Here is a 23,933-nt window from a genome sequence, read left to right on the forward strand (position 1 = left end):
AGGTTCTCTGATGTCTCTCCCTCCTCTGTAACCCCATGATTCAGTAGCGTCTCCCATGTGTGGTTAAAAGTTAGACGTGCCTCCCTGCTACTTTCAAAGCAGCTGCTGTGGGCCGTTTTCTTTGAAGGTTGGGAGGGGCCCAGGCCCCACCCCAGACAGGCCTCCGAGGGCGGGGCGGGTGCTCCGGGCTGGCGGGCCTCCAGCTCCTGCCGCCGCCAAGTGGGAATCGCGTGTTAGCACTGGGGCTTGATCGGCTGCCAGGGGGTGAGCCTTGAGGCGTTTTTCTGGGAAGGGTAGATGCCCTGTGTGACTCAGAACCAAGTTAGGGAAAAAACAAGCTCGCTCAATCACTGGCACCCTCCGGCTTGGCCTGGCTTTCACCATGAGCTCATGAAAGAGGAAGCTAGACCGTGGACAGTAGCCCTGCTTTGCCTCAGGTTTTCTCCCCATCGCCTCATGGATTCCCTAGAGTGTCTGGGCCTCAGGCTGCCGTCATCCTAGCTCCGGGTGGCCCTGGCCCTTTTATGACACTCTCCCTTCCCAGACAATTGGTCAGTTGTTTCCCCAGGTTGGAAATCCCACCCAGCACCGAAGGGGATTGCTCACAAGGGAAGGCTAAAAATATCGTTGTGTCCCTTGGCTATGTTGATCTCCTCCACGTGGACCATGACCACTTGGGTTTGCTCCTGGAACTGCTGTATGTCTGAAACAGATCCAGTGGTGCTAACCCTGGGAGCCTGAATTAAGAGATTGCTTGGGGGGCTGGCCCATGGCCTAGTGGTTAAGTTCGAGGCACTCCACTTCAGCAGCCAAGGGTTTGGTTCCCTGGTGTGGACCTACACCACTCATTGGAGGCCATGCTGAGGCAGTGACCCACATACAAAATAGAGGAAGATTGACATAGATGTTAGCTCAGGGCGAATCTTCCTCAAGCAAAAAGAGGAAGATTGAGGGGGCTGGCCTGGTGGCGTAGTAGTTAAGTTTGTGTGCTCTGCTTCGGTGGCCCAGGGTTCACAGGTTTGGAGCCCGGATGTGGACCTATGCACTGCTCATCAAGCCATGCTGTGGCGGTGTTCCATATACAAAGTGGAGGAGGATTGGCATGGATGTTAGCTTAGTGACAATCTTTCTCAAGCAAAAAGAGGAAGATTGGCAACAGATGTTAGCTCATGGTGAATCTTCCTCAGCATAAAAAAAAAAAAAAAGAGGTTGCTTGGGAGCTAGGAAAGAAACAGTTCAGGAAAGAAACAGGGGGTCTCAAATTACTGGGCAGCTAAGCTACCCTCAGGGCTGCTGTGTCCTAGTTGAGACCTACTTACCTAACACTTTTGGTATTCAGAACAGTCCACTACCAGAAAGGCACATTCTGTTTCAACAGAAATAATGGGCCACAAAGAACTTTCCTAACTCTTCTCCCTCTAGTCCATCTTCTATGCCTTCCCCAGAGCTTTCATTTAGCTCTAAATGAAAGATGGACCATTTAGCTCTAAATGAAAGGTGGTTAAAAGATGGACCTGACCAAGTCAGTGCCTATGTTAGTAACTTCAGTGCCTCCAAACTCTCTAGAAGGGCCTACCCTGGCCTGCCAACCTGAATCCAGGCAACTTCACAGGCTCTCTCTCAACTCCCCCATTGCTTTCCGCTGCCCTCACATAGGGCACCATGTCTGATTTTGTGCTTTTTCTCACACATGCCAAACTCTTACCCACATTTGCCTATTGATCTTTCTGACTGCCTGTAAGTGCACAAGACATTGTGATGCAGCCGTTTTGATGCCAGCGATGTTTTGACAAGGCCAAAAACAGTTATTAAATTGTTGGTATTAAGAAAATCGGTAAGAAATGTAGAAACCAGATATTCTCAACCCATCCCTGTGGGTTGTGCTCATCCTGTCTCTGACTCCCACCCTTTCACGTAGAATTTGTAGTGCTTGGTGATATTACGTTTCTTTTTAAAAGCCAGGTATATTGAAGGATAGCTTACCTGCAGTAAAATCCATCCTTTTTAGGAGTACAGTTTGATGAGTTTTGACAAACTCATATAGTTGTGTAAGTACCACCACAATCATGATATAGAATACTTCCATATCCCCAGAAAGTTCCTCATGCCCTTTTGTAGTTAATACACTTTCTCCACTCCAGCTCCTTGCAACCACTGATCTGAGTTCTGTTCCTGTAGTTTTGCCCATTCTAGAGTGTCATATAAATAAAACTATGGTAGGCACTCATTTGTGTCTGGATTCTTTTGCTTAGTATATTTCTGTGATTCATCCACGTTCTTGCATGAATCAGTAGCTCTTTCCTTTTAATTTCTGAATAGTATTCCATTATATAAATACACTAAAGGTAGCTTATTCATTCACCATTGATGGACATTTGTGTTTTTGTCTCGTTTTTGGCTATTATGAATGAGGCTGCTATGAACATTTATGTACAACTCTTTTTGTGGACATGTGTTCTTATTTCTCTTGAGTAAATATCTAGGATTAATATAAGTAGGTACATATTTAACTTTATAAAAAACTTTATAAGGTTTCTTATAACTTTATAAGAAATAAGAAACAGCCCTGCTGTTTTCCAAGGTGATTTACCATTGTATACTCTGACAGGACTGTTTTAAGGAGGATGCATGAAAATGTTCCTGTTGTAAATTCCTGTATCAAATCTGCCAAGTCAGAATGTTTTCCATGTCAGAGAACTGCTTCTTACTCAGGTTACCCCAGGGGACAGGGATGGGCTGGAGTAAAGCCACCTCTGTGACCAACAATCTGTCCCATGAAGAACTGGCATGTCCTCAGGATGCCATAGCAGTTTCAAGGGCCCAGCAGCAGCTCCAGGAGCACACCCCGCCTCCTCGCCCAGACCACCCTGTGGCTCAGCGTCTCTCTGTCTACCGTTCTCCCTCTCTCAGTTTCTGCTGTGGCTCTGCACAGGTCCCGTGGCAGAGGGTAAAGTAACATTAGCCCACACTACCTGGGCACATACAGTGCTTTGTAGACCCTGTTCTGAGTGCTGTACAGGAATCAATTCATTAAGCCTTCACAAACCCCTACTATTGTTATCTATACCCTCATTTTACAGATGAGGAAAATGAGAGTTTCCATGAGGCAGCTCATTTTCCCAAGATTGCAGAACCATAAAATAGTGGGAGTTAGACTGGAACCCTGTTGTGCCTTGTGGCATATTGGTCAGAGAGTGGATGCTGGAGCCAAGCCACTTGGGGTCAATTCCATGTTTTAATTCATCTAATTTTCATGGTAAACGTCTGAGAAGAGGGACATTATAACATCCATTTTACAAGTAGGGAGACAGCACAGAGGCTCTACACAGCAGGGGTGGGGCAGAGCTGGGGTTGGCATCCAGGAACTTTGGATCCAGAGACAGAGCAACCGATCTCTGTGTTTTCCTGCTGCTCAACCATCCTCATTATTAACGCTATTAGTCGGCTCACTGCCCTAGCTCTTTGTCTCTTTGGGGTTTTACATTGCTCTGATGTTGGCATCCTTGCTTGCATTTGCATCACTTTCAAACTCTGAATGGCCTAGGCACACACTTCCCAGGATAGAATAACCTTGCTGGGCAGCCCTGTTGGGCATGCTCACCTCTGGCCCTATTCTTGGCCTCTTGCCAGCCCTTGGGAACTGCCTCTAGCTCAGGCAAGGATCCTAACCCAGCAAATGAAGTCAGGGAAGTAAGGTTATCTGCAGGGTGACCCAGGCCTAAGAAATCTCCTCCAGCTACTTTTCTCAAGAGGATGTGGTATAGCCAAAAGAACTTAAGATCTTGAGTTCGTCTAAAAAGATCATTTGTTCCCCCCTCCCCCCAAAATTATGAGCTCTTTCAGATGAAAGACTAGTCATTGAACCCACTGTCAGGGCTTAGTACTGCACATGACATATACTAGATACTCAATAGATTTTGGTTGAACGATGAATGAATGAATGAATTGAGACCCAGATTCTCTAAATTGAACTCTGTGCTGTCCTATACAGTAGCATGTGGCTATTTAAATTAAATAAAATTAAAATTCTCTTCCTCATTTGCATCAGCCACATTTCAAGTGCACAGTAACCACATGTGGCTAATGGTTACCATATTGGAAAGCACAGATATAATACATTTCCATCATCATAGAAACTTCTATTGGACGGCACTGGGCTAGAGGATGGATGGGGTGAGAGAAGGAAAATGCTGCATTAGGAAAACATTTATTGTAGGCTGATGGCTTTAATTTGCTTTCAACACTTTTAAAACAGTCAAGATCAGTCCTCTTTCATTGGATTATGTTGCATACTGCCTAGTCAGAGGTCTAGAAACCACTTCTTCAGAAATCTACTACTGAAAAAAGGAAACATTTCTGATCACATGCACAACCCAAACTTCTGCGAAAAAGAAGACAGGAGGTTGAAGGGGGAACTAAAGCCGCTGAGTTCCTCCTGTCAGAGGCCACAGGAAACTGATCAATCCAGGGTGCTTTGCACCCGTTATCTCATCTAGTCCTCCCAGCCGCCCTGTAGGACACAGGAGGGCAGTGAAGATAAGTGGCTGAAGGTCATAGACTTGTGAATGATGGAGGCTAGTCCCCACACTCAAAACCTCGGGAGATTGACTGTCTAATGTGTTCCAACTAATAGCAGTAGAAGGCAGAAAGATGGGTAAAATATGGTATAAACTCAAGAAGTTTATAACCTAGTGAAGGGAAAATAAGAGACAAACAAATAATAACTGTAAAACTATAATTATACACATATATACACACACATATGTATATACTTACAGGAATTTTGTATATATGTATATACATATAGGAATTTTGTGAGCCAATTGACATAGCATTGGTAGCTTGAGGTTGACCTTGATGGGATTATTTACACCCTGGGAATTGGAAATGCTGCAAATCAGGACTTCCCCCAGCCCAGGCAGTTGTTAAACATAAAGCACTGCATCCACTCCTTTCTTTCCTTCAGAAGACGTGAGCAGAACCATGAAGGATTGCATTTCAGTTAGGATTAGATTCAGTTGTGAATCAAATCTAATACACATAATAACATAATAACTAACATTTGTTTGGTACATTAGAGCTTAACAAGTACTTTTCCTCATATGAAGACCCAACAAATCTCTGTGGTGGATGTTAGATGAATGGAATGTTGATACAGAAAGCAAGCATTCTAGGAATCCAGAGCGGGGTGAGATCACTGTGGGATGAGGTGATGGGGGAAAGTTTTAGTTGAGGCACAGAGCTAACAGGAATGCTGGGCAGTCACGCAAACCTGCACACAATTCCTGGCTTCCCTACTAGACACCTGGCAAACTCTCCATTGCTTATAGTTTTTAATGAGATAATTGTAGATTCGTTTTACTTTCTGGATGATAAAATGCTGACTAAGAGTACTTAGTGGTCCTCCACCCAAATGATCAACCTATTAAAAAAAAACAAAAAACTCCCACGCGTTTCATAGTGATTCTAGAAACACAGAGTAACTTGGATACTCTTGATGTAAAATGGTTTGTGTTGCCTTTATTTAATAACCCTGTGATGAACATCCAATGGCAGAGCTCCGACACCTTACTTAACACTCAGGGTTATATAATGTCAGCTCTACCCATAATTCCTGCAGTGCAGAATGCATACAAATCCAGCTCTGCATTCTGACTGGTCTTGCCTAGGTTCTCCTTACATAATTGTAGCCACTTCCCTGCCAGTAGTGATTTAGAAATGTCTTTCTAAAGCTCTATGCACTTTGCCTCAACTTCCTTTAATTTTTCTAAAGCTTCTACCTTTCTTCCTTAGCATTTGGATTTCTTGCATTTCAAGCCACAGAAACTAGTTGTGGCTAACTTAGAAAAGTTGAGTATTGGGAGGAAATTGGATAGCTCACAAAATCGAAGGAAGGCTAGAGAGCCAGGTTCAGGGAACACAGGAACTGGGGGATTTGGTAGCAAGAATCAAGTCTTGCCATTGTTACCTGCTGAAATGAATGAGTGACAACTAGTTTTTTCTATCCCTTCCATTCATGTTCATCATTCAAAGCCCCAGCAGAGAGAGTCTGTTAGGTTTAGGTTTAGGTAGGGGCAAGGGGAAGCAGGGACACCTTAACTGACAGCTCATTAGGACAACATACAGGCAATTCCCCAAAGAAACCAACGACTGTCATCAGAGGAGGGAGAGTGGATGCCAGATAGTCAAACCCGAGAAAACATCCACTATACCCCATTTTCTCTTCCTAACCTCCATTTCCTACTTGTTCTAATTATCCATAATAGGAAAGACCAATATATCTTCCAAGGTTGTGGAAAAGATATATAAAAATAAATCTGCCTGTACTGGGATTTTCCCCAATTGTTGAGGAAGTTTGGCTTTACCTCTCAGCATTAAATAAAAGGATTAAAGAAGATAACATATGCAAAATGCCTATAGCAGTGCCTGGCATGTAGCAAGCTTCATTAAATGTCATTGCCATTCCAGTCCTTCCCCAGTGATGTCCTAGAGCCAGCTCATACCAGCTCACTAGCTCATGACAGCCAATCGTATTTTTAAGAATTTTGTGAGCCAGTTGACATAACATTGGTAGCTTGAAGTTGACCTTGATGGAATTATTTACACCATGGAAACAGGAAATGCTGCAAATCAGGACTCCCCAGCCCAGGCAGTTGTTAAACATAAACCACTGCGTCCACTCCTTTCCTTCACAAGGTGTGAGCAGAACCATGAAGGATTGCATGTCAGTTAGGATTAGATTCAGCTGCGAGTGACAAAAAACAACAACAACAGTGGTTTACTAGATATAAGTTCACTCTCTAGATCGAGGTAGGCAGTTCAGGGCTTGACTAATAGCTCTACTTTGTCGCCTCACCGTCCTCAAAACATGGCTTTTACTTCATGATCTAAGATGGTGCTGGAGCTCCACATTCCAGCCAGTAGGAAAGAGAAGGCCAAAGAAACACACACCCCTCCTACTAAGGCCATTGACAGAAGTAACACACAACATTTCTACTTATAAGAAATAGGTTGAAGTGAAGTCACGTAGCCACATCTAGATGCAAGGGGGGCTTGGACATGTGTTCTTTACCCCAGGCCACCATGTGCCCAGCTGGAAACTGAGAAGAAGGAGTGAGTGGACACTGGGAGACAGCTGGCAGTCCCTCCCGCTAATGGGTAGGACTTAGGAAAGTGTAGGAGAGAGCGGAAAGTGGTGCTGGTGTGATGGGAATGAGTCTGATTTGCGGAATTCTGAAGGAGCTGGCTGGAATAGAAAACTAAAATACTGAAAAGTGAGGTTAAATAAACAGGATGGAAGCCAGATCGCAGTGAGGGTCCAGGAAAGCAGACAAAAGAATCTTTATCTAGTGCCGTTAGAAACAGAAGGCATTGAACTTCTGAGTAGGAGAGCTGTATGATCAGAGGCATTTAAGAAATTTAATTCTGGCACTACGTGCTCAACATGTTGGAGGGAGGAAAAACAGGAAGCAGCAGGGAGGTCAGATAGAATTTCACAATCCAGGTGTGAGGTGATTATGTGGGGGCACTGGGAATGAGGAGGAAGAAATAAATCTGAGAGGTGTTTGCTAGAAAATGTGTTTGGATTGATGGTTGGCCTGATAGGGAGTTTCAGGCTGGGGCAGCCAAGAGACAGGGTTCACAGAGACAGGGAGCAAATCCGCCTTGGTAGGTGTTTTAGATTAGGTCACCTAGAAGCAGACTTTTGTTCAAGGGATTGATTGGGGGATGAGAAGGAGAGTGAGGGAAACAGGATGGCAAAGGGGAAGATGCTAAGCAAGGGTGTGAGCTGAGCAGCAGTGTGAGCCCACAGGGAGGCTGTTCACACAAATGGCACCAGAGTTGGCTTCACCTTGAGGCAAGGGTGCTGGTGTTGTGTGGCCCTGCATCAGGCAGTCATTGGCCGAGGTCTGTCCAAAATGTGTGTCAGGGGGCATGGCTTGGCTCCCGTTTGGTACAGGGCAATTCACCAGAAAAGGGGATAGCTGTGTGTGGTTATCAGACAACATGCCCGGCAACTGGGAGATGAGTGGACCAGCTGGTAAAAAGGATCTGGGTGAGGCCCAGATAGCATCCATTACAGTGGGTCCATTTTGAGCATGTTGGATTTGAAGTGGCAAAGAAATAAGATATTGACACATGACTAGTGGTAAAGTGGAGACACAAGATAGGAGTTCATGTGGAAGAAGAGGACTAGCTATGTAGATATTGGAGTGGGAGACTTTCGCACACAAGTGATAGTTTCAACAAGAAGAATGAGCTCTTTGAGGGCCATGGATAGAAAGAGGGGAGCAAGCCTTTGGAGAGTAAGTTGGTTACACCTTAGTGGGAAGGTGGGTGGAAGAAGAGGCACCAAAGAATAAAGCAAAGCAGAGATCAGTAGAAAAGCATGTTCGTGTGGTAATTCACCTTATATTTTGACTGGAAGTCAAGGAAAGAAAAAGTTGAAGGGGAATGAGTATGGAGAAAAGGTTGAGGTTTGTTTTTCATCACTTGGGAGTTTGTTAGTGGCCTTTCAGGGAACAGTGTCACAACAGGACAGGGTTAGAAACCACATGGTGGGGGCCAGTAATGCTTTCCACATTTAACGCCATTCCATTCTGACTAATTCTTAAGTCTTTTAGGGCACTTTCTGCTTCAATTTATATGCTCCTCATTCTTGCTTGTCCTAAAGCTACTTTCTGTTGTGGTTATCTAATGTTGCCTAACAAATTACCGCAAGACTTAGGGGCTTAAGGCTTTGTTATGTTCATCAATTCTGTGGGTTAGGAATCTGAACAGAGCAAAGTGGGGATGGCGTATCTCTGCTCCTCGATGTCTGGGGTCACAGCTGGAAGCCTCTTGGGTCACTTTCCCTGCCAAAAACCAGGGACTGGAATTGTCTGCAGGATCCTTCACTCCCACGTCTGGCAGTGGAAGCTGGCTAGTGGCTGGAGGGCCTCAGTTCCTCTCCCTGTGGTCTAGATTGGGCTTCTCTTGCATGGTGGTTGGATTACCGAGAGAGAGAACCAGGCATGAACCGTATTCTTTTTATGATCTCACCTTTTTATGATCTAGATTACTTTCCCCATACCCCATTGCTCACAGCAGTCACAGCCCCACCCAGATTCAAGGGGAGGGAACATGACCCCATCCTGGAGTCTGTCATGTGACATGAAGAGCATGGGAGGAGGGAGCACCTATCTTTGGAAATACGATCTTCCATACCCTATCAGAGCTCTCCATTTGCTTCTCCTGAGTGGCCCCATTTATTTAACAGTCATCAGAAATAACAGCGACTGAAGGAACTTCCTGAGGGCAGGGATCTGGCCTGTTACTTGTGTCTTTATCTCTATATTCTAAGCATTTGCACAGTAATAGGCCCCCAATAGATACCTGTGGAAGGAAGAGCTCCTTTTAAAGTCTATCATCTATTTTTCACATTCACTGCATTATTTGATCCTGAACTAGCTATCATGACCACTTCACAGTTGATGAAATTGAGGCATAGAGGGCTAAGTGGGCTACCCCAGATGACTCAGCGAGCAATAGCTCAGCTGTGACATGAACCCAGGTCTTCTGGGTTCATGCTACTTTTATTAAGAACTTGATGCCTCCAAACAGCAAATAAAATTCCTAGGGGCTTCAGTGCCCCTGCCTCCTCTATCCTCACAGCAGCACAGGGCCAACTCCAGGGCTATGGACAGAGATCCCTCAGCTGCTTACTGGCTGGTCCTGCATTTGATACACTGATTTAACATGGTGATTTAATATGATTTTGCATCTCTTTTCTCGTGGGAGCAGTCAAGGGCTAGGAAACGGACCCTCATGCCACGTTTAGCTTCAGGCTGGGTAGAAGGCCAGGATGAAGTTGCTCCTCCTCGCTCTGTGCGGCAATGAGCAGGCAGTGCCCATGTCAGAAGCATGAGGTGAGTGGGAGATGCCAAGGGGAGTTCAGGTGGAGTAATCAGAGGGAGCTCTGAGGTAACTGAATAGGAAGACTACATAAGGGAAGCCTAGAAGGGAAGTGTCTGAGGCAGTTCCTGTAGGTCCAGCTCAAGGGAGAGGGGAGCCAATTTCTACCCGCTCCCCAACTCACATCCCAGCCCTGAAAATGCTTCTCAGCCTCAGCAGGAAATTCTGGGAAGTATGCAGTGTGGGTGGCAAGGGTGCTTATCAAGATCAGGAGTAGGTGGGAGCCTATATTAGAACTTACATTAGGCCTCAATTTTCCAAATCCTGCCTGTGCCCTGTCCCCACCCTCCCAAAGCAATCTTTGACTTTATCTCTTTAGACATGTCCGAGGGCTAGCAGTTTCTTCTTCAGAGATTGCAGATCAGGAAGGACCTTCAGAAACCACAGTTTCCACTTCCGCTGTAGGGGCAGAAGGCATGGGGCAGCCTAACCCCTCGATGCCTGGGACGTAATAAAGAGGACCATAGCTAGCGTTGTGTCATAGGACTTCCGCCCTTCCCAGGTCCCTGCTCTCTTGCACCAGCCCCGCAGGGACCTCTTCAGGGTCTTTTTGTCTCTGTTGTAGTGCCATCCTGCTCCCCTCTGCTAAAATGTGTATTCTCACCACTCCGGCCCTCTGAAAGGAGCTCACTGTGACTTCTCCTATCACCTCTGACTCCTTGGCCTCACCTTTGTGGACCTTGGTGGACTGGCTTCAACTGTATCATTTGTGAGTCACTCTTGCTGCTTTGTTCCGGCCCCACCAATGTGCTTAGTGCTCTCCCCCACGTAGGAATTACTCACTGCTTATGTCACCAATCCCTCTGGAATGTGCCCCCTCCTCCGTGACACCCATTCTCCCCACATCCTTTATTATTTTGTTTAACAATGTTTTTTTTCCCCCTCTGATGATTAAAGTAATATGTGTTTGTTGTGGGAAAATCTGTAAAATGCAAAATATATACAAAAGAAAATTAAAAGTACCCATAATTCCACAAGCCAAATATAGCTAACATTACCATTCTGGTGGGTTTCCTTCCAGTATTCTCACCAGAACTCCTTCTTGCTTCAGGCCTTCGTGTGGCTTATTATTCCTTCTGCCTGAAAGTCTCTCCCTCTCGTCCTCCATTTCTCTCTTCCCTCCCTCATTCTGTGAGGAAATCAACTCATCCTTATGACCATAAAGGTCATTCTCTCCGAGAAACCTTTCCTCTACCCCGAGTTAGGTCTCCCTCTTACACACTCGTAATACCCAGTACTTTTCCTTGTAGCTCTTACCTCAGCTAGAAATAAACCATCATTTTCGTCCTTGTGTGTTTAACGTCTGTCTTAGCTAGTTGACTTGACGTAAGGTCCATGACTGGCTGTCTTGTTTATTCTGATGACCCTTGCACCCACCACAGTGCCCTGTGTGCAGAAGACACACAACACATCACATCAAGACACCTTCCTGAATAACCGTGTGTCTGTCCTCTCAGCACTTTAATCAACTTAACAAGCACAGTGAATCAATGACCATATGCCTGCCATGGTTCCAGATAAGGGATACCCGGTTCTTGCCCTCAAGGAGTCCTCAGTCTTTTCAGGGAGACAGACCAGTAAATGGAGTATTCCAATATGTCCTTAAGTATATGGTGCTCATTAGTGTTAAGTAAAGCATGGAGGAAGAGTCCCTAAACTAGCCCTGGGGGAGGTGACACCATTGTTTTAATTTGTCCTTGTTAATTTATTTGCTTCATAGAATCATAAGATAACAGAATTGGATAGGACCACAAGATCAACATGCCCTATCTCTTCCTCTTCCTGTAAGATGAGGAAACCAGAGCACTGAAGGGCAGTAAGGTGACTTGGCCAAAGCCATCGGGTCATTTACTGGTGGCAGATCTGGAATTAGAACCTGGATCTTGAGAGCCCTAGCCCACTGCTCTTTCCACTGTACCTTAGGGGCCTTTGGAGCCCTTGCCTCCTCCTCCCATTCTGTTAATCCCCAAGTCCTGTTGATTTTCCCTTGTAAAGGTCTCTCCAGTCTGTCCACTTTTCCTCACCTCCACACCACCACACTCCAAGCCTCCATCATCTCCAGCCTGGGTGCCTCCACTCACCTCCTACCTTGTTTCTCTGCTTCTAGTCTTGCCCTGCTCAGATCCTTTCTCCACTTTGCCGCCAGAGTGAGCCTTCACAGACATAACCGTGAGCATGTCTATCCCCACTTTAAAGCCCCAATGGTTTCCCACCAATCTTTTAGGAATGTGTTCAAAATTCTTAATATGGAATATTAGCCTGCTCAAGCTGCCATAACAAAATACCATTGACTAGCTGGCTTAAACAACAGAAATTTATTTCTCACAGTTCTGGAGGCTGAGAGGTCCAAGATCAAAGTGCCGGCAAGGTAGGTTTAAATCTGAGGCCTCTTCTGTTGACTTGTAGGTGGCCACAATCCCCCCCACCCCACTGTTGTGTGCTCATATGGCCTTCCTCTGTGTGCACGCAGGGAGAGAGAGCTCTCTTGTGTTTTCTTTTATAAGGACACCAATCCCATCAAGTTAGGGCCCCACCCTTAGGACCTCGTTTAACCTTAATAACCTCCTAAAGACCCTATCTCCAAATATAGCCACATTCGGGTTTAGGGCTTCAACATGTGAATTTTGGTGGGGGAAACAATTCAGTCCATAGCGTATGGTCTACCAGGTCTTTCTCCATCTGGCCCATCTTACCAGCCTCTTCTAAGCCCCACTCTCCTCTCTGCCTCTGCTCCTATATCTTGAATTTCTCTTGGTTCCTTGAACTTTTACAGATCTCTTGCAACTCTGATTCCTCCATCACTGTCTCTTCTTCCGCCTGCCCCACTCCTATTTAGTCTTTGTAAGGAAAAATCTGTCTAGCTTTGGAGCAAGTGGATACAGTTTTGCCCCCTTTTGCCCGGAGTCCACCATGACATCACAGGACCTGTCTTGGACCTCTTTGAGAATTGCCTGCCCTTTTGAGAACTGAGACCCAAAGACGACCAGTCACAAAATAGAGTGTACAGCCCTCTTCATGAGCCAGAGGCCGGAACTCAATTCTTGCTTTATTGGCGAGCTTCCTCCTTTCAGACCTATATCTAGCCCTTTCAATTTCAGCTTAGGGAGACCCACTGAACTCATTTCTAGAGGGACATGGTTTTCCTTTGCCTATTAAGCAATAAACTCAGCTTCCTCCCTTTGCTAGCTCTGATGTTTCTGTACTTTGGTTTATCACTTTCAAGTCTCAGTTTAAATGTCAGTTTTCAAAGGAGGCCCCCTCGATACCCCATCCTGTGTTTAGTTCTCTGGCTGCACATTCCTATGGCAGCCTGCACTCCCCCTTTTATAAGAGTCATCATTTTGCTCCTGTATGTTTCATGTCTGACCTTCTGAGCTCCCTAGGGCAAGACTCATCTCTGTCTGGTTGGTTGTGGTATCCCCAGGGCTAGTATAGTGTCTGGCACCTAGGAAGCTCTCAGTAAATATTAACTTTGATTAGTAGATGTTCCATAAATATCCATTGGTCTGAGTTGTCCTCAAATAGTTTCTCAGATAGTATATGCATTTTGTTGACTAAATTGGTTGAAATTTCTCAGAAGGATCCTGTCTGTTCCTTTCTTTAAATCTCCCACACTATGCCCATTATGGGCTTCTTCATCCAAGAAACATTTCATAAATGATTATTAATTGATCTCCCCACAGTAACTTTCCCAACAGGCATCATATTTGAAGAAATGATCAAATTTAAAAGAACATGTTATGTAGCGGGACAATTTATTATGAATTTATTGTAACAATAATCTACAGAGAATTAAAAAGGAATGAAATTATTCTTCTCCTCTCTCTCCCTTTCATAGCCAAAACTTTGTTTCCTTGAAGTTGTGGGTTTCCCGACTCCTGAGGGGTTTGGCTTTTTTGTGTGTTTTAGAGGAAAAGAGAAGAATCAGGCCAGGTGGGGCTCTAAAGGTGCTGCAGTCTGGTCCGAGCGAGGAGGGTGTGGAGGCAGTGACCTACCTCTTGGTTGACTCTTGGACCTCTGGGGACTGAGAGAAAAGAGAGGGGGTGCTGTTTCTCTAGGGCATGTGGAGATCTGGGCCTATTCCAAAGCAGCCCCTTGGATGGGACTGGCTTCCAGTGTCCGTGAGAACTGGGCTGGGGTGCTCTGGATGTGGCATTTTCAGAGCCTCAGCAAAAGCCCCTCAGCGCCCAGGCAAGGCCCGATCAAGACTGTAAAGAAGCACTGGAAATATTACAGTGCCCCCCAGAGTAGTTAAAAATAGAAAGCTATACGAAACCAAAAACAGCTTTAAGGATGTACTATAGATTTGTGATTTTTCTTAAGAGCATGACTACTTTGATGCTCTCCTTTTCTCTCTCCATCTTCTCCTTCTTCTCCACCTCCTCCCGCATTCATCCTCCTCCTCCACCTTCTTCTTCTCAAATATAAAATTATTTCCAAGGTTGGTTTTTTTTGTTTTCCTCTCCTGGCTTTGCTGCTGCCATGCTTGGGTGATTAGGAACTGCTCCAGGTCAGCTGAGTGGCCTGACTTCTAGCGGACTCCACAGGCCTGAGCAAGAGTGAGGCAGTGCTGACCACCACGGGCAGGGGAGCAGACTCTCCTCTGTTTCCTCAGCACTATATGAGCCTACACTTCCTTGTATGACCCAAGGGAGGGAGTCTGAAAACTGTCAGACACTAGAATTCCAGTCAGTGACGTTCAGGGCTGAAGCCAGACTTGATATGAATGAGTCCATAAAGAAACGGGACATTACTTGTGTCCCAAGAGCTGTGGATCAATTCATTCATACCTGTTACATATATACGGACATCCATGTTTACACACACATAAATGTTTCTAGATAGATAGAGAAGGAACTAGTAACAATTATGGCTTCTGGGAAGTAGGTCTGGGTCTACCAATTTTTTTTTTTACTGTTTTGAGTTTTTAAGGAAACCATTGAACAGATGTTATTTTTATAATAAAAATGTACTTCAACAATTAAAATGACAGCAACAATAAATTAATCAGATTGCTAATATCTTCATATTGCAAACTACAGGACAGCTGGAGACTCTGCTTTCCAGGAGGGGTAAGCTTGTGACCCAGACCTGGGCTATGAGAGGGGGGCCAGTGATGACTTCCAGCTGTGGTGTGTCCAGTTGGGAGCTGGAGAAGAGGCTAAATAGAGACTAGCCTGTGATGTGTGGCAAGATGAATCAGGGCTGGAGCTAGAACATTCCTTCACTCTGTCAATGGGTACTCACCTCATACCTAAGTTCCAGGCACTGAAGGTGTAGGAGTGAAAAAGCAGACTGGGTTCCTTGGCCCCCAGACTAGGAGTCTAAAGGAAGAGATGTGTGTCACATGAGCCTAGCAGGAGAACAGGGAGGGAGAGTGTGAAGCCTAGAGGGCCCAGGAAAACCCCGAGCTCCTGGATGGGGTCAAGGGGAGGGAGGTGGGGTGCCTTTTTCAGGGCGTCTGGTTTTTTGGCTCCTCTTCTCAGGATCTCCTCTGTTATGTTTTAGGGGCTAGAAAGTTTCTTTTTAATTGAAAAATATGTTTTTAATTAAAAAATTAACATCCAGTAAAATTTACTTTTTTTAGTGTACAGTTCTATGAATTTTAACACATGAAAAATTCATGTAATTGCCACCACAATCAAGATACAGAACAGTTCTACCGCCCCAAAAAACTCCCTCATGCTGTCCAGTTGTAGTCACATCCTCCCTCCCCCCTCCCACCAACCCTTTGCTAGTCTGATCTATCCTCTGTCACTATAGTTTTGTCTTTTCAAAAATGTCACATAAATGGAATCATACAGCATGAAACCTTTTTTTTTTTATGAGGAAGATCAGCCCTGAGCTAACATCTGTCGCCAATCTTCCTCTTTTTGCTGAGGAAGACTGGCCCTGAGCTAACATCCGTGCCCATCTTCCTCTGCTTTATATGGGACACCGCCACAGCACGGCTTGACAAGCGGTGCGTCGGTGTGCGCCCGGGATCCGAACCTGGGCGCCCCAGCGCCACCAGGCCGGCCCCAGCATGTAACCTTTTGAGACCAGATTTTTTTCACTCAACATAATGCCTTTGAGATTCATCCAGGTTGTTGCATGTATCAATAATTTGTTTCTGCTAGTATTCCATGGTGTGGATAAACCAAGTTATGCATTTACCCATTTTAACCAAGTTTTTGGTAATTACAAATGAAGCTGTTATGAACATTTAGTGTACAGGTTTTTATATGAACACGTTTTAATTTCTCTCAGGTAAATACCTAGAGGATTGTTTAATTATATGGTAAGTGTATTAACTTTATAAGAAATTGCCAATCTATGTTCCAGAGTATGACTTTGCATTCATTCCGCTAGTAACGTATGCAAGTTCGTTTTGCTATGTATTCTCGCCAACACTTGGCAATGCTGTCAATATTTTTTATTTTAGCTATTCTAATAGATCTGTAGTGGTAATTCATCACAGTTTTTTTTTTTTTTTTTGTGAGGAAGATTAGCCCTGGGCTAACATCTGTCACCAATCCTCCTCTTTTTGCTCAGGAAAATTGGCTCTGGGCTGACATCCGTGCCCATCTTCCTCTACTTTACATGGGGCACCGCCACAGCATGGTTTGACAAGCGATGCTTCGGTCTCTGCCCGGGATCCAGGCCTGAACCCCGGGCTGCCAAAGTGCAGCGCGCACACTTAACCGCTACACCCACAGGGTGGGCCCCTATGTTAAGTATCTTTTCATGTGCTTATTTGCCTTCCTTATATCCTCTTTGGTGAAGTGTCTATTCAAGTCTTTTGCCCATTTTTAAATTGGGCTGTCTGTTTTCCTCCTGTTGAGTTTTGAGGGTTCTTTATCTATTCTGGGTACACATCTTTTGTTGGATATGTGATTTGCAAATATTTTCTTCCACAAGGTACCTTGTCTTTTCACTCTCTTAACAGAATCTTTGGCACAGTAAATATGTTTTATTTTGGTGAAGAAAATTTCTTTTTTATTACTTATTTTTATTGAGATAGAACTGAGATGCAGCAAAGTGTACAATTCTTAAGCTAAAGCTTGATCAATTTTTACATTTGTATTCACTCATTTAACCTTCATCCAGAACATGATAGCATCACCCCAGAACGTTCCCTTGAGCCCCTACCCAGTTGATACACAGCACCTCCATCCCTACCCACCCCCCCCCCTCCGAAATAACTGCTATTCTTACTTTTATCACCATAGATTCTTTTTGCCTAGAAGGTTTCTAATGACTGTGCTCTAAGTTTTGTGACCTACTTGGTTTTGTCTTGGAAACTGGAAGTCTCCAAAAACCCCCCCTTGGAGAGAGAGTCCGATGCCCCTCACCAGATGTGAAGCAGAGGTTGGTGAGCAAAGCTGGGATTCTTATCATGTTGCTTCTGGCATGCTAGCAAACCATGCTTCACACCAGGGTCCAAAAACTTGGTAGAAAATGACAGAAAAGGTCTAGGCACCCTAAAAATCCAGTGACATGGGAAAGGCACCATCCCAGGAATCAAAAGGCATGGGTTCAGCTGCCTCTCTGACATTTACCGCATGTCCTTAAACAAGCCATATAACCTTCTTGAGCCTCAGCCACCTCATCTGTAAAATGGGAACAGTAATATCCACTGTGGTTATCAGGCCTGTTCCCCGATATTTGAGTCTTTCTCTCCTTCCAGGTACCTAGGAAGATTGTACTTTGCCACTCTATTTAACTCTTGCCAGTTAACCCAGGCATAGCTATGTGACTTACTTTGGTCAAGTAAAATGTGTCCCTTCTATGTGGAAATTTTCAAAACCAGTGTGTGCTTTTCCACCTTCTCTCCTTCTTTTACTATGGCAACTAGCGATGTTCTAGATAGTGGCTGCTCTATCAACCTGGGTCCTGGAGTGAGGACAATGATGGCTCAGAGCAGAGCCTCAGCCAACCCACCATCGATACATAGCAGGAGTAATAAATAAATCTTAGTTGCATAAAGCTATTGAGATTTTGGGTTTGTTCGTTACAGAAGCAGAACCTAGCTGCTTGAATCATATGTGATATTATAGATATTACCAACATTATATGAAATAAAATGTATGGAACTTCCGGGTACATAATAAGGCTTGATTTCCTTCCTTTCAAAATCTCCTTCTTTCTTTCTGAGGAGTCGTGAACCCAGGGATACTCTTACCAGCCCAGAACCCTTGATAAGAAGTAACAGGACAGACAACTCCTCAACCACAAAAGAGGGAAAAGATACAAAGCAACAAAGGATACAGAAATATGACAGAGCAAGCAAGAGAAACAAAGTGATAAGGAAGGAGAGACAAAGTATAAGAACAGGGAGGAGAGAGGTACAGAGGATGCCGGAGACACTGACGGAAGTGATTGTAAGAAAAACGCCTGCTGAGGCCAATGAAAACTGTATTTGTTTGAGATGTTCACCCCAACCCTAGGCAAGCAATGTCCTCTGTTATGGTAGCTGAACAAACATGCTTGGGCTCCATTCATTCCTGGTCATCCATTCATCAGCCTTTCCACCCATCCTTTACTGAGCACCTACTGTGTGCCTGGCAAGACCCAGTACTGGCCTCTGCTGTCAAGGATCCTCCAGTCTGGTGTGAAATGGTCACATGAACAGTTAGGATACAATTTGGCCTGTGCAATGATGGAGGTGCCCACAAGGAATATATGAGAAGAACAGGAACAGGCCCTGCTCAGGAGAGTTAGAAAGCGCTTTCTGGAAGACATGAGTCTAAGGTTCTTGAAGAATAACTAGGAGTTAGCAAAGGCAGGGTGGGTGAGGGCATGCTGGGCAGAGGGGCAACAGGAGCCAGGTGGTGGAGGTGAGAAGCTGCAGGAAGTTTGGGGTTGCTGGAGGCTTGATGAGAGGCAGTGGGTATCAGGAGATGAGGCTGGAGAGGGAATCCAGGGCCTGTCACAAGGGCTTGATGCCTTTTACTAGATGGGCTAGGACAGGTTTGGGCAGTTAAGCAGAGAAGGCACATGGTCAGATTTTAGCTAAATTGCTCTGCCTGCTGTGTGGACAGTAGATTGGGGCAGAATCTCTTTTCATGAGATCTCTTGGGATGGGGCTGAATGTCCAGCCCAGGGCCTGCAAGTGCACAAGATGGCCTCTGGAATAATCATTCTAGCCAAGGCTTAGTGAGTGCTACCATGAGCCAGGCACTGTTCTATGTAATCTATGTAGAGTAACTACTTCACCCTCCTGGCAACCCCGTGATGAGGATACTCTCATCATCTCCACTTTGACTGCGAGGTAACTGGGCACAGAAAGGTTAAATTATGTGTCCCAGCTGCAGAGCTAGTAAGCAGCACACCACATTCCAGTACTGGCTGCCTAGCTCCTGGATCGGCCTGTAACTGCTCTCCATCCAGCCTCCTCCTTGGGGTCTGCTTTCTCAGGAAGGCTCTCACAGAGGCAGAACTTTGCACTGGCATCCTGCTTCAAGTTTATGAAATCTTGCACACGGATGACCTCATTCCAGCCTTGCAATAATAGCTTCCGTGAGGAAGGTATTATTACTCATGGCTAAGAAAACCAACAGTAGGAAATCGAATGATTTGTCAAAGGTCAGAAGTTAGGTGGCAGAGCTCCGACTCAGACTTGCGTCTTCTGACTCTGGGTCCAGTGTCAGGTCTCACATTCACTTGTCAATCGATGCTGCAGCCAGCCTCGTGCTCAACAAGTGTGGTTCAAAGACCAGGGCACTTGCCACTCCTGCTCAGCTGCCTCCTTTCTAGGAAAACTGCTTTTCTGAACTGAGAGAGTCACAGAGAAATGTGTCGTTGGCATCGATTTCCTACACTTGGGCAATGGCTTCCGCCATCTGGACCAGGTGACGTCAGTCATCTGGATTTCTGCCAGTGTTCTCCCGCCCAGGAAAAGGACTTCCTGCTGGGCTCCCAGCCATCTCTGGCCTCCTGGGAGTCGACCTCTCAATTTGCAAAGTGAGAGACTGAAAATCAGATCTCAGGGAAAGTTTTGCTATAGGGAAGAAGGTAAAAATGGGGAAGAGCTCTTCAGAGGACAACAGCTAGGGATGAGTGGGGAACCTCTCCATCTGGGGTCTGGGTTTTCCTTGGGGCAAGAGGGGAGGATCCAGTGATCAAACTGGGAGGCTTAGGACTTTGTGACTAACAGACTTAAGTAAATTGAGAGTGGAGAGGGAAAAGGTAAGCAAAGCTGAGGAAATCTGGAAAAAATTACACATAAAGATACAAACACAGAAAGTCAAACATAGGCCAAGAATAGAATGTTGATCCCAATCCTCATACTCTTTTCTGTGGACACTGTCTTGAACAAATCAGAAATAACAACATGAGCAGCCCTCATTTCTTTTCTTTTTTGAATTATAAAAATATACTGCTTGTAAAAAAAATCTAAGCAATAGATAAACGAATTAAAGTAGAAAGTTAAAGTGTCCCTCTCCCCTCCTTATCCCAACTCCAACCCCACTCTCCAGGCCTGGTTCATAAGTTATAACACTCACTTTAGTTATTCCTTCAGCCAATGTTCATCTCCTTTAATTCTTACAGTGACCGTATGAGGTAAGAATTATTATTATGCCTTTATTTATTTATTCTTAATTGTGGTAAAATATATATAACATAAGATTTACCACTTTAGGGAGACCCTATGGCTGTTGAAGGTGAGTGGGCCATCATGGCGTTCTGGTCTACCTGACCCGCCAGCAAAAGATGTTTTATAAGAGTGTGCACTGTCCCTTCAAGTTTTGGCGCATCCACGGGGACAAATGCTGGTCCTTTGCTTGTTTGATGTGAGCTTGGTTTGAAGAACATAAGGATGAAAAGGATTTGGTATAAGCCACCCAGCTGCCTAGGGAGCCGGAGGAAGAATTCTGGCAATTAGCATCCACAGCCATGTATCTTCCCTGACTCTCTGGGGGGCACCTCTTATGAGAGAAATGACTGTTCCAAGGTTCTGCGCGGTGCTTAGATGACTGGCATGCTTCTGAGAGGACAATGTATCTCTCTTTGCCAAGAGAGAGCAGTGGAAGCAACTTCGGAGTGAGAGGTTAAGCAGCTGCAGAAGGACCCCTGCCTGGTGGTCCTCCCACTGAAGCTTTGCCCCCGCCTGAAAGGAAGGTGATTTGCCCTACTGTGGTGGCATATTGTGAGCAGGCCCCAGGAGCAGCCCATATAGAGAAAGAGAGAGGAAGACCCCTCACCATTCATGCTTGCAAATAAATAAGTTACAGAATATACACACACATGCTCTATTAAAAATAACTAGACATGGAAAAAAAGTTACCGTTTTAACCATTTTTTAGTGTACAGTTCAGTGGCATTAAGAACATTCATATTATTCTGCAACCATTAACACCATCTGTCTCCAGAGCTTCTCTATCTTCCCCAACTGAAATTCTGTACCCAGTACACAGTATCTTCCCATTCCCTCTTCCCCTCAGCCCCTGGCAACCACCATTCTACTTTCTGTCCTTATGAATTTAACTACACTAAGTGATTCATGTAAGTGGAATCATATAATATTTGTCCTTTTGTGTCTAGCTTTTATTTCACTAAGTATAATGTCTTCGAGGTTCATTCATGTTGTAGCATGTGCCAGAAATTTTTTTCCTTTTTAAGGCTGAATAGTATTCTATGGTATGTATATGCTACATTTGTTTATCCATTCATCCATTGGACACTTAGATTGCTTCCACCTTTTGTCTATTGTGAATAGTGCTGCTATGAATCTGGATGTACACTTCTCTGTTGAAGTTATGCCTTTATTTTAAATAAAAGCACTATTGAGATATAATTCACATACCATACAATTTACCCTTTTAAAAGTGTAAAATTGAATGGTTTTTAGTATACTCATGGAGTTGTGCAACCAACACCACAATCAATTTTAGAACATTTTCATCATCTCCAGAAAAACCCCCATACCCATTAACAGTCACTCCCAACTTCCCCTCAGATCCCTCCCCTATTCAGCCCTGGGTAACCAGTAATCTCTATAGATTGGTCTATTCTGGACATTTCGTATAAATGAAATCATGCAATATGTGGCCTTTTGTGTCTGGCTTCTTTCACTTAGCGTAATGTTTTCAAGGTTCATCCACATTGCAGCATGTGTCAGTACTTTGTTACTTTTTATTGCCAAATACTACTCCATTGTGTGGATATATATACCACATTTTATTTATCCATTCATCAATTGATGGACATTTGCATTGTTTCTATATTTTGGCTACAATGAATAATGCTGGTATGAACATTCATGTAGGAGAATGTGTGTGGATATGTTTCCATTTCTCTTGGGTATATACCTAGGAGTGGAATTTCTAGGTCATTGGTAACTAACTGTTTAACTTTTGGAGGCACTGCCAGACTGTGTTCTAAAGTGACTGCCCCATTTGACATTCTTGCAGCAGTGTATAAGAGTTCCAGTTTCTCCAAGCTGTCTTTTTGATTCTAACCGTTTTAGTGGGTATGAAGCGGTATCTCATTGTGGTTTATTTATTTATTTATTTTTGTGAGGAAGATCAGCCCTGAGCTAACATCTGTGCTAATCCTCCTCTTTTTGCTGAGAAAGACCGGCTCTGAGCTAACATCTATTGCCAATCCTCCTCCTTTTTTTTTTTTTCCCCAAAGCCCCGGTAGATAGTTGTACGTCATAGTTGCACATCCTTCTAGTTGCCGTATGTGGGACGCGGCCTCAGTATGGCCGGAGAAGCGGTGCGTCTGTGCGCGCCCGGGATCCGAACCTGGGCCACCAGTAGCGGAGTGTGCGCACTTAACAGCTAAGCCACGGGGCCGGCCCTCTCATTGTGGTTTAGATTTGTATTTCCCTGATGGCTAATGATGTTGGGTATCTTTTTATGTGCTTATTGGCCATTTGAATATCTTCAGAGAGATGTTTATTCAAATCCTTTAACCATTTTTTTTTAAAGATTTATTTATTTATTTATTTTTTTCCCCCAAAGCCCCAGTAGATAGTTGTATGTCATAGCTGCACATCCTTCTAGTTGCTGTATGTGGGACGCGGCCTCAGCATGGCCGGAGAAGCGGTGCGTGAGTGCGTGCCCGGGATCCGAACCCCGGGCCGCCAGCAGCGGAGCACGCGCACTTAACCGCTAAGCCATGGGGCCGGCCCTCCTTTGCCCATTTTAAAATTGGGTTGTCTTTTGATTGCTGAGTTGCAAGAGTTCTTTATATATTCTAGATACAAGTCCCTTAACAGATATGTGATTTACAAGTATTTTATCCCATTCTGTGGTCATCGTTTCACTTTCTTGATGGTGTTCTTTGAAACACAACAGTTTTAAATTTTGATCAAGTCCAATTTATCTATTTTTTTCTTTTGTTACTTGTGCATTTGGTGTCATATCTAAGAAAGCATTACCTAATCCTTGGTCACAAAGATTTACGCCTATGTTTTCTTCCAAGAGTTTAATAGTTATAGCTCTAATGTTTAAGTTGTTGATTTATTTTGAGTTAATTTTCACATATGGTGTGAAGTAGGGATCCAACTTCATTCTTTTGCACGTGGATATCCAATTGTCCCAGCATTCATAGGTCTTTTTATGGATGAATGAATTGTAAGCTCCATGAGAAAAAGGACTGCGCCTGGTTTTGCTCACCATAGTTTCCTCAGGATTCACCTAGCTTCATGCCTGAAACATTCAAGATGCTCAATAAATATAGGTGGAATGAATGAATATATGAGCAACTGAGACTCAGAGAGGTTAAATAACTTGTGTGGGTCCATCAGCTGGAAAGAGGCCAGCCATGGTTCAAACCCAAGGCTTTTCATTCATTTCTAATTAAGAGTTTTTGTGCTCTGAAATGTTCTCAGGTTACCAAAAGCTCTTTGCCAAAAGAAACCAGATTTCCTCAAAGTTTCATTTGCTGCCTCTCCTTGTATCATCCCAATGATTCCATTGCTTGTGAACAAACTTCTCAAACTTCTCAAGTCTAGCAAGCCTCATGTCCCTTCTGCTTCTGACTCCCTA

The 23,933-nt window shown here is 44.5% G+C and overlaps 1 pseudogene; it reads left to right on the forward strand.

Moving 5' to 3' along the window:
• Nucleotides 1-20,727: 20,727 nt before the first annotated feature.
• LOC106800912 (NADH dehydrogenase [ubiquinone] 1 beta subcomplex subunit 9 pseudogene) lies at nucleotides 20,728-21,115 on the forward strand (annotated as a pseudogene).
• Nucleotides 21,116-23,933: the final 2,818 nt, after the last annotated feature.

This window comes from Ceratotherium simum, chromosome 13 (assembly GCF_057802395.1).
Source record: "Ceratotherium simum simum isolate JZ-2026a chromosome 13, ASM5780239v1, whole genome shotgun sequence".
NCBI lineage: Eukaryota > Metazoa > Chordata > Mammalia > Perissodactyla > Rhinocerotidae > Ceratotherium > Ceratotherium simum.